We start from the raw sequence: 11,257 nt of genomic DNA on the forward strand, positions 1-11,257 counted from the left end.
CGGACTTAGAAAGAAGTTTTGACTCAAAAATTGTCCGGCGGACTGCGAGTCCGGTGGATAATCCTGCCGTCTGTGTGCTAGTCCGCCAGACTTTTCAAATAAAAGGACTTGCCCACAAGGAGGAAAGTCCGTTCATTTTGAACGTGGCTCCAGGTAGACGGGACTAGCGAAGGAGGTCAATGTCGCCGCCTCCATCGGCGAGATTGACATGTCGCTGGCCCCGTCACCTGGTATGGACTTAAAGGGGAAGCCCTACGCCGAAAAAAACGGCGTGGGGGTCCCCCCCAAGTCCATATCAGACCCTTATCCGAGCACGCAGCCCGGCGGTCAGGAAAGGGGGTGGGGATGAGCGAGCACCCCCCCTCCTGAGCCGTACCAGGCCACGTGCCCTCAACATGGGGGGGCCCCAAAGCACCTTGTCCCCATGTTTATGAGGACAAGGGCCTCTTCTCGACAACCCTGGCCGTTGGTTGTCGGGGTCTGCGGGCAGGGGGCTTATCGGAATCCGGGAGCCCCCTTTAATAAGAGGGCCCCCAGATACCGGCCCCCTATTCTATGTGAATGAGTATGGGGTACAATGTACCCCTACCCATTCACCTGGTGAAAAAAAATGTAAATAAAACACAATACAAGGTTTTAAAATAATTTATTGCACAGCCCCCGGGGGTCTTCTTCCGTCTTGGGGGGTCTTCTCGCCAGACTCCTCCGCTATCTTCTGCTAGCTCTTTTACTAGGGGAGGAGCCCGGCTTTCTTCTTCGTTGCCCCCGGGGGGTCTTCTTTCGACTTCGGGGGTCTTGTCCCCCGCTTCGGGGGTCTTGTCTTGTCCCCCTCTTCGGTTCTTCTTGCCAGGCCTTAGCTTTCTTCCTATAGCTCTTTTACTAGCGGTGGCCCGGTCTTCGCCGCCGCCTCTTCTTCTTACGACTTCGGGGGTCTTGTCCCCCTCTTCGGTTCTTCTTGCCAAGCCTCCGCTCCTTCTTCCAGCTCTTTTACTGGCGGTGGCCCGGTCTTCTGTCATCGTCACTGCCTTCTCTTCTCTTCTTCTTATAGGAGATACTGACTCATCGCTGTCTCTGCCCGTAATGACAGGGACGCATTGTGCAGCGACTTATATAGGAACAATGGGCGGTGTCACCGGGTGATGTCCCCACCCCTTATGATGTCACAGTCCCAGCATCCTCTGGGACTGTGACATCATAAGGAGCGGAGACATCACCCAGTGACCCCGCCTATTGTCCCTATATAAGTCGCCGCACAAAGCGTCCCCATCATTGAGGCCAGAGACAGCTTTGAGTCAACATCTCAAGGAAGAAAAGAAGAAGAAGAAGAAGAAGAAGAAGAAGAAGAAGAAGAAGAAGAGAAGAGAAGAGAAGGCGGTGGCGACAGAAGACCGGGCCACCACTAGTAAAAGAGCTGGGAGCAGAAAGCGGAGGCCTGGCAGGAAGAACCGAACAGGGGGACAAGACCCCCGAAGAGGGGGACAAGACCTGCAAAGTCGGAAGAAGAGGCGGCGACAGAAGACCGGGCCACCACTAGTAAAAGAGCTGGGAGAAGAAAGCGTAGGCCCGGCAAGAAGAACCGAAGAGGGGGACAAGACCCCCGAAGAGGGGGACAAGACCCCCGAAGTCGGAAGAAGACCCCGGAGCTGTGCAATAAATTATTTTAAACCCTTGTGTTGTGTTTTATTTAAATTTTTTTCAATAATAATAATAAGCAATATTAGAAGAATTCCAAGTCTGCGTGCTGAAAATTTATCGTCCCTAACTGCAATAGCACACTGCTCAGCGCTTCAGGATTCCGATTCAAAAGAAAAATAATAGTAATCTTTGGACCAATACTTATGATCACTAAGAAATTCAATTAAATCAGAAGAATGATAGTGATAGCTGCTGCTTGTTTAAAACATACGTCATATAAAATAGTATATATATAAAAAAACTGATAAAACTTCAAAAAGTCCACTAATTAAATATATATATATATATATAACAGCGCTCAATATGCAAAATCTTGTTCAGATGTTGTTCATATGTGCTCTTGAAAGAATAATAGAAGAATACTTACTTGGGCAAAAAAAACGGCACACCACGACTTTGTTCTCTTTCTGTATTGCTTTGGCCCTTACTGTGAGGCATGCCAGGTGATATTTGGCCAAGTAATCCACGATCTAAAAAAGTACAATACAAATTTTTTTAAACACCCAGAAGTCACATTTGTTTTGGCTATACATTCTGCACAATTAGTCGACCAACCTTGAACTTGGTGTGGTGGTAATGTTGCTTTTGCACAAGGTGACTCCACCATGCTGGACTCTGGCCTCCATGTGACCTTTTATTTAGTCATAGTGGTCATGCAAGATTTTGGGGGGACTATTTCCTGGCAAAACAGCAAAAGGGAAGGTGATGCCATTTTCCAGGGGGCAAAGGCTAGACAAGTGCCAACATTGTTCAACTCCTGCAGCTGACCCCCCTTTGTCTCAAACCCACTTCCAGTGGCGTAACTAGAACCTTCTGGATGGGTGATCAGCATATCTCCCAGAAAGACCTTTCATCATCTGTGTATGACGGGGGGAGAGGGGGGCTGGCAGACAAGCCTGCAGTGTCCTCCGGGAGCCGGCTCTCATAGAGCTGCACTGCATCTGTGTGCTTAAAGTTTGTTTACCTGGGAGAAGTATGCAGTGCAGTGTGGGCCGGACTCGGGGGGGCGGGACTCTGGCTGGGGAGAACAGACATCGGACTGAGCGGCAATGCATGGAGCAGGAGAGGGGTACTCTGAGGAGCCGGCCAAGGACACAGGTCATGCGGGGAATGCACAACTAAAGAGCAGCCAGTGCGATAGTCGAGCATGGAGCTCTGCTAGTCACCCTCCACCTCCAGCCACCCGTGTGCATGGTGCACTGGTACCCCTAGCTGCCTATGCTGCTGCCGGCCATATGTAGAAGGGACTGCATGGGCCCCCTGCAGCACAGGGCCCAGTTGCGGTTGCGACTTCTGTACCCCCTATAGTTACACCCCTGCCCACTTCTAAATGTGTGTACACTTATTAGCCAATAGGCCTTGTTTGTGTAAATGTTGTAACACAATACGGTATTGATCCCCTGCTTATGAGCCAAAACACACCCAATAACCAAGGAGGAGCCTAGATGAAGCTTTATAAGTTTGCTTGGAGCAGTGGGACAGTGGGGACATATGCAGGTGCTGGGGACTGCAGTACCTGGATGTCCTGCACTAGTCATGGGTCTGGACCACTGATGTACAGTACACACATTGTGTACCGGCCCTGGAAGGAGGTCAGCAGCCAGGCACAGAAAAGAGGTGGATGTGGGAGAAGGGCTGCCATCAGGGGCTTACAGCCCATATAGTTGTAAAGGGCCCAAGCATCTCAAAGGACCCGTGTGCCTGGCGGAGATGGGAGAAGGCAGGTGCGGGTGCAGAGGAGCTCCGTCGATGCTTCTGTATGAGTATGAGTGTGCAGCTGCTGCTGCTTTGTGTCATTGAGCTCAGTGAGCTCACATCAGGCTCTTTGCTGCCACCTCTGGCAACTTCCTGCATGTGCACTCCTCGTGTGTGCTGCCTGTACTGTATCCGGGACTGCAGCTCCTATCTGTGTCTCAGCCACATGTGGAAACGAACTGGGATTGGAAGACCACCTTACAAGTAAGGGCTGTTGTACAAGTTAAGGGAGGTGGTTGTGTACGTGTGTGTTTACGTTTGTCATGTGAGGGGGGCTTAGAGCATACAGGTGTGAGGGAGCCTGAGGCACTGAAGGACTTGGTGGGATGGCCAGTGTGCGGGCCCTGGGGATGTTGGTAGTCAGGCTCAGGGGAAGGGGCCCAGGCCAAAAGCTGGGTATAGGTCCCCTCAATTTCTTATGGCTGATGGTTGCGCAAAGTTCCACCTCCTGGACAGGCTCCCAGGATGGATGTCACACTGGTCCAATGTCGGGATGTGTGATGTCCATCATAGGACCCGATACAGGAGATGGCACTTTGTGTGACTGCTGCAAGCACCGGGTAAGTGGCAATTTCCTCCTGCTCTGTGTAAACCAGCAGCTCACCTCTCTCCATGGCTGCACTGGCAAGGCTGCATTGATGGGCATTGATGAGCCAGGCAGCAACCAGCAAGTTAGCTTTAACCCTCAACTTCGGCCTGAAGCCCTGGTCTTTTTCCCACCTAGCAACACCCCTGTCTGTGTATTCATAATGAAAATTGGCTCAATTAGAAGTTGTATACACCCGCAACAATTAATGTTAAAGTGAATCAGCTGAACTTCTTCTCTATGTGGACTCCTTAAAGAAAAATAAAGCAATTAGAAAAATATATCACGAGACTGATGTTTACCAATAAAGAACACATTACATAATAAAAACCTAAACTAGTGGAAAACATCCCACCAGAAAAGTAATTTTAAGAACAAAATGTAATTTAAAGCGTATAATGAATGTGAACACATATATGTATGTATATATATTCCTTAATAAAATATCTGTTGAGTTTTGTGGCAGAGAACCCCATGTATGTGCCACTTGGGAGTTTTCAAAACATATGTGTATATATATATATATATATATATATATATATATATATATATATATATATATATATATATATTATATTATATTATATTATATATATATTGAAAGGATTATAAAGATATATATGACTCTCACATATACATAAGTAAGCAGGAAAACCCACGCTAATTGTTCTGTCAGAACTTCTACAGATAGATAGGACTCTCACCGGACGATACAGCAAAAAAGCTGTTATTAACCCTATGACCAATGTTACCACCTAAATATGCAATCTAAGGTACCGGTCCTTGACACCATAATTGTGATTATAACAATCCTAATTTGATATAGATATGCATCATACTTTCATATAAGCACACAATAACACATTGCAAATATGCATTCCATATGAATTGTGAAAGTGATCCGTGAGATAGAGAGACTTAAGTGAACATAGTCATTCTGAAAAGTGTGTGTGTGTGTGTGTGTGTGTAATATATATATATATATATATATATATATATATATATATATATATATATATATATATATATATAAATATATAAATATATATGCCCATATTTATTTTTAAGAGGGAAGTTTCAGAAAAAAACTTAAATTTTAAATAAGGAACTTTGAAGCAAAATAAGGGTAATTTCCTATCTGCAGCCTCACCATTGCCATGAATGCAGCCTGATCAATGGCTATCTGCAGCCTCACAAGTGCCATCAATGCAGCATCATCAGTCCACATCAATGCAGCCTCACCATTGCCATGAATGCAGCAGTCTCACCATTGCCATCAGTGCAGCCTGATCAATGCCCATCTGCAGCCTAGAGGGTAAAGGAAGGAGGGTGGGATGAGCGCCGACAGATTACATACAGGGAGAATCTCCTATGATAGACAGAACAGTGGTCCAATGGCGGCCCAGGAGACGGGAATTCCTATTACAGAGGCCGCCAAGTAAACAGGAGATTATCACTGTATGTAATCATTGGTTCAAAGATCCTATACCAGCCACTAAAGGTCTAATATTCTTCGTATATTTTTTAAATTAGCTTCATCTTTTCAAACAAAAAAGTCATACAAAAAAACAAACAGTTTATGAGCTTAGCTATAATTCTTTCTATTAAAAGGTTAATGGTAGGTGTGACCCAATGCAGCTATAATTAAACAATGGCATGCCTCCATCCCTGCATATGTTATGGAAAATGTAAAAAATAGAGGTGGGACTTACATAAAGCATGTCATTGTGATTGATAAAAAAAAATATGTAAATTTAAAAATAATTCATTTTAATTTGATTAAATCTCATGATCCCCTGGGGTTAGTCCTTGATGTCTATAATCATAATGAATGAATAAATTATATAAATGATATATCATTTGAGATATAATAATGAAAAATTATTAACATGATATTGGTAATAATAATACTAATAAGGTCCCTGCCTACGCCATGTAGCACCGACTGAGCAGCTTGTAGGGGGTGGGGGAACTCACCACCTGGGGCACTGAGTGCCTCCGTAGGTTCCCCCCACCTCTGCTGCAGCATGCGATGGAGAAGCAAGAGGACAACACCTGCGAAGCATACGTGAACATTGTGCCGAGATCAGACCCCGCTCCCCCATTGTGCGACTAGCGTGGGCGGAGGGGAGAGAGCTGGGCGGAGCGCAAACCCCGGGACAGAGACCACTAAGGATCCAGCCCCACCGCTCATGGTCTGGGCTGGCTAACCAATGATGGAGGGGAGTGTCCCTATTAGGACACATTTTTAGTTCACACCTGCCTAGCAATGTATAGTCCAAGCTATTTTTCCCATCATTTACTGAGACCCATGTGACTTTCTAGGAACACTCCCCTTCATCATCAGTTAGCCAGCCCAGACCATGGGTGGTGAGACTGGATCCTTAGTGGTCTCTGTTCCAGGGTTGCAATGCACCCAGCTCTCTCCCCTCCGCCCACCCTAGGCGCACGATGATGGTGAGGTCCGATCTCGGCGCAACAGCGTGATGTTTAAGCATGCTTTATGTGCGTTGTCCTCCCCACCCCCTACAAGCTGCTCAGTTGGTGCTACATGACGTAGGCAGGGACTCACCCAGGACCGGGGGTACATCGGCCGTGCTCAGCTGACAGCTCACTCCTCTTAAACTTTTACAGGGAAGGGATCACTTTGAGCTGGACTCCCACTACACAGGCAATGGTAGGTTTACTCACCTTTTATGTGCCTCCACTGCGGGGACACTTATATTTTAGTGCTAGAACCAGATACCACGGTGCCGTGACGTGCAAATGCGTGCGGACCAAACCCCTGTTTTTAACACATACTGTTAGACAGGTCAATTTGGTTGTCTGCGAGCTGGTGGTAAGTGGGCTTTGGTTTTTTCCTGGGCATTCCCCAGACATTGCTGTCACCTTTTACATATATCTCTCTTTCCATGCATTTGCTATTTACATACACACCTTTATGGGTGCGTTAATCTCGCCACCAACCTAGTTTCACATATCTTCTTGGGTTTGTGCTATTTTCTTCCATTCATCTCACGCACACCTCCTCACATACACACACTCTGGTCTCACTCAAGAGCTCATTTCACACTCTCATTACAGGCGCACACACACACACACACACACAATCCCTTCATGTGAACATACACATGTTTGATTTCAGTCACATCAAACTTTGCTAATTTTTAGCCATTGGCTTTATGTATATACTGTAAATTTTTTTTACATTTTCACATTCATTCACAGGTCTTGGTCAAACATGTACACCACTTACTGATTGGACATGTGGTGTTGCTGTCTGCACCCTCCGCGACTGCTGTTCTCCTGGTCCTTTCTCCGGTCATACTTCCAGGGAGGGGGGGGCTTTGCGGTTGAGACAGTTATCTCCAGACCACCAGGACATTCCCATGCTGGAGCTGGGTATTACTTACAGATCTGTCTGAGTATTTTTTTAAAGTGGGTGTACTTTGTCACTTTGTTTGCATTTGAGGGCTGTGTTTATTAATAGTTACTTTATTTAATTTGACTTTTCAGTACATACATGCATCTTACTCCTGATGATTGGCAGCATAAAGCCATGAAACGTGTTGGTTTAACAACCTATAGTACCCAGATATTTTTTCTTCAATCATGAATTTTAACAATAATATTATTAATTGTCTGTATATCTAATATGTAATCTATGATCTGTAACTTGATTTCAAATTTTTCTGTATTTGTCGTATCCACTACTGTATGTCCATGTACTGTATGTGCAATAAACATTATTACCAATATCGTGTTAATAATTTTTCATGATTATATCTCAAATTATATATCATTTATATAATTTATTCATTCATTCATTATGATTATAGACATCATGGACTACACCCAGGGGATCATGACATTTAATCAAATTAAAATGAATTATTTTTAAATTTTAATTTCCATTTTTTATCAATCACAATTACCTGCTTCATGTAAAGTCCCACCTACATTTTTTACATTTTCCATATAATTATTTCTAGCAACTTTTACAAAGGACACACATACCGCCCAACATTTTGAGATGGGAATGAGGGACGCATACCAGCAAATGTATGTAGGCATGGGACACGCCCTCCTGCCACACCCCCTTAAAAGGAGAATTAACCCAAAAAAAGGTTAATTTTAAGTTAAAGTTTTTTAACCACTACTATTCCTTTTATATTGGCTTTTAAAATGTAAGAGAGGTTTAGCATTGGAAAAAACGTTTTGAAAGATAAAAAAATAGGATTTTTATATACAGCTTACCTGTAAAATCCTTTTCTTGAGAGTACATCACGGGACACAGGTGCTTTATTACATAGTGGGTTATATAGGCACCTCTGGTGATTGGACACTGGTTAACCCCCAATTAAGGAGAATTCCTCCCCTATATAACCCCTCCCATATGGGAGGCACCTCAGTTTTGTAGCAAAGCAAAAAGAAACCATGTAAAACCCAAGAAGGGCGGGAGCTCTGTGTCCCGTGATGTACTCTCAAGAAAAGGATTTTACAGGTAAGCTGTATATAAAAATCCTATTTTCTTGAGAGTACATCACGGGACACAGGAGCTTCATTAGATAGTGGGATATCCCAAAGCAATGCTCAGTTTGAGGGGAGGGAGACACAGATCAGAATTATAGACCGCCATGGACCAGAGGATCTAAACTGCAGCCTGCAGTACACTGCACCCAAAGGCGGTATCCTCTTGCCCTCTGACATCCACCTGATAAAATTTGGTGAATGTGTCGACTGATGACCAAGTTGCAGCCTTACAGATCTGGTGATGCACTGCCCAAGAAGCACTTACAGCCCTAGTTGAGTGCGCTTTCACTTGAAAAGGAGGACTCTTCCCCTTTACACTATAGGCCTGAAAAATAACCTGTCTAATCCACCTTGAGAGAGTGGATTTTGATGCCGCCTGGCCCTTCTTAGGGCCTTCACGGCAAAATAAATAAGCAATCCGTTTTTCTTATCTGAGCAGTTGCCTGGAGATAAATACCGATTGCCCTTACCACATCTAAAGTGTGCAAAGACTCTTCTTCTGCGGACTGTGGATCCGGAAAAAAGGATGGCAGGATTACATCTTGATTCAAATGGAATCCTGAAACCACATTAGGCAGAAAGGACCTATTAGGACGCATTACTACCCGGTCCTTATGAATAATTAGATAAGGTTCCTTGCTGGAGAGAGCTGCTAGTTCTGACACTCTTCTAGCCGAGGATATGGCTACGAAGAAAACCAATTTTTTAGTCAAGAGTAGTAATGAAGCCTGATGCAAAGGTTCAAATGGTTGCCCCTGCAATGCCGAGAGAACCAAATTCATATCCCATGGGCATACCGGAGGTTTGACTGGCGGCCTTAACCGCATAGCCCCCTGGATAAAAGCCTGCACAAGGGAATGTGATGCAAGTGGCTTCTGGAAAAACACTGACAAGGCCGAAATCTGCACCTTGATAGTGCTTACGGCCAAATTAATTTCTAGGCCTAACTGGAGGAAAGCCAAGATCCTGCTAATGACATACTTCCTAGGATGCCATCCCCTGGGTTCACACCAGGAAACATATGCCTTCCAGATTTTGTAGTAAACAAGCCTGGAGGCCGGCTTTCTGGCATTGACCAGAGTAGAAAGGACTGGCTCAGAAAGTCCACCATCTCTCAGAATGTGGGTCTCAGCAGCCAAACCGTTAAACTCAGACTGTGTAAAGCAGGATGGTAAATTGGACCCTGCAAGAGTAGATCTGGCCGGAGAGGGAGGATCCACGGCCTGCCTACTGCCAACTTCATGATCTCTGCGTACCAAGGTCGCCTGGGCTACCAAAAGAACTGACTTTGTTTCCCTCTTGACTCTTCCCAGGAACCGTGACAGAAGCGGGAAAGGTGGGAAGGCATAAATGAGATTGTACCGATCCCAGGGAACTGTAAGACCATCCGACCCCTGAGCAAGTACATCTCTTGTCCTTGACACAAATTTGTCCAGTTTCCTGTTGAATCTGGACGCAAACAGATCTACATCCGGAGTGCCCCACTTGTGACATATGTTCCGAAATATGTCGGGGTGTAGAGCCCATTCTCCTGGGCATAACTGTTGGCGGCTTAGAAAGTCCACTTGCCAATTTTCCACTCCTGGAATGAAGACTGCAGAAAGGCATGGAACATGCCTTTCTGCCCAAGCAAGTATGCGATTCACCTCTATTTGTGCAACCAGACTCCTGGTGCCCCCCTGGTGATTGATATAGGCCACAGCTGTGGCATTGTCGGACTGAACTCGAACAGGGAGACCCCGTAGTCTGTAAGACCAGTTTATGAGAGCCATATAAACTGCCCGAATTTCCAAAACATTTATGGGCAATAGCTTCTCGGTCGCAGACCATTTCCCCTGCGAGCAAGTCTCCTCCAACACTGCTCCCCAGCCTGTCAGGCTGGCATCTGTAGTTATAATTTTCCATGGAAGAGGAAGAAAAGTTTTGCCTTTCAGCAGATTCTTGGTCTGTAACCACCAAACGAGACTCTTGCATGTCCCTGGGGATAGACACATAAGAAGGTACAAGGCCTGGGGCTTCCTGTTCCAAGCCGCAAGGATGCAACATTGCAAAGGCCTTGAGTGAAACTGGACGAATGGAATGGCCTCGAAGGAGGCGACCATTTTCCCTAACAGTCTCATACACACCCGAATGGGGGAAGTTCTTCTGCCCAGAATTAGGCACACCTGTCAGAGAACTCACCATGTGAAGATCCATCCCCGTGTGGCAGCAGTGTTTCCTGTATGCCTGCTGAGCCTCCGCTGTCTACCTCTGTGATCAACCTACACCTCTTCCTCCGTGAGGACCCAGCGTCTCCAGGTCTTCAACTTCCACCTGTAGGCACCTGCACCCTTTCGCTGTCTTCACGCTCCCTGTTACCACCTCCAGGGGTGTGGAGACTGGAACCGTGCAAGAGGCCACCCTCAACAGTCTGACTCCGCTGTAAGGTACGTGTCACACCAGGTCCCCTATAGCCATGGCCTTTGGCCTTGGTAGAAACACCCTGCCCTGAGAGGTGTCGATGACCATGCCCAGATACTCCAACCTGGTAGCAGGCTGTAGGGATGACTTTTCTAGGTTTATAATCCAACCTAGGAGTTTCAGGTGTTCTAGCGTTTTGGTAACACTGTGGTTCAAGAGCGCTACTGTTTGCTCTATGAGAAGTAAATCGTCTAGATAAGCCATGACGGTTATACCCTGAGCTCTTAG

The sequence above is a fragment of the Lithobates pipiens genome, unplaced genomic scaffold (genome assembly GCF_037356315.1).
Source record: "Lithobates pipiens isolate NorthernLeopardFrog02 unplaced genomic scaffold, aLitPip1_a1.2 Scaffold_8, whole genome shotgun sequence".
NCBI classification, from domain to species: Eukaryota; Metazoa; Chordata; class Amphibia; order Anura; family Ranidae; genus Lithobates; species Lithobates pipiens.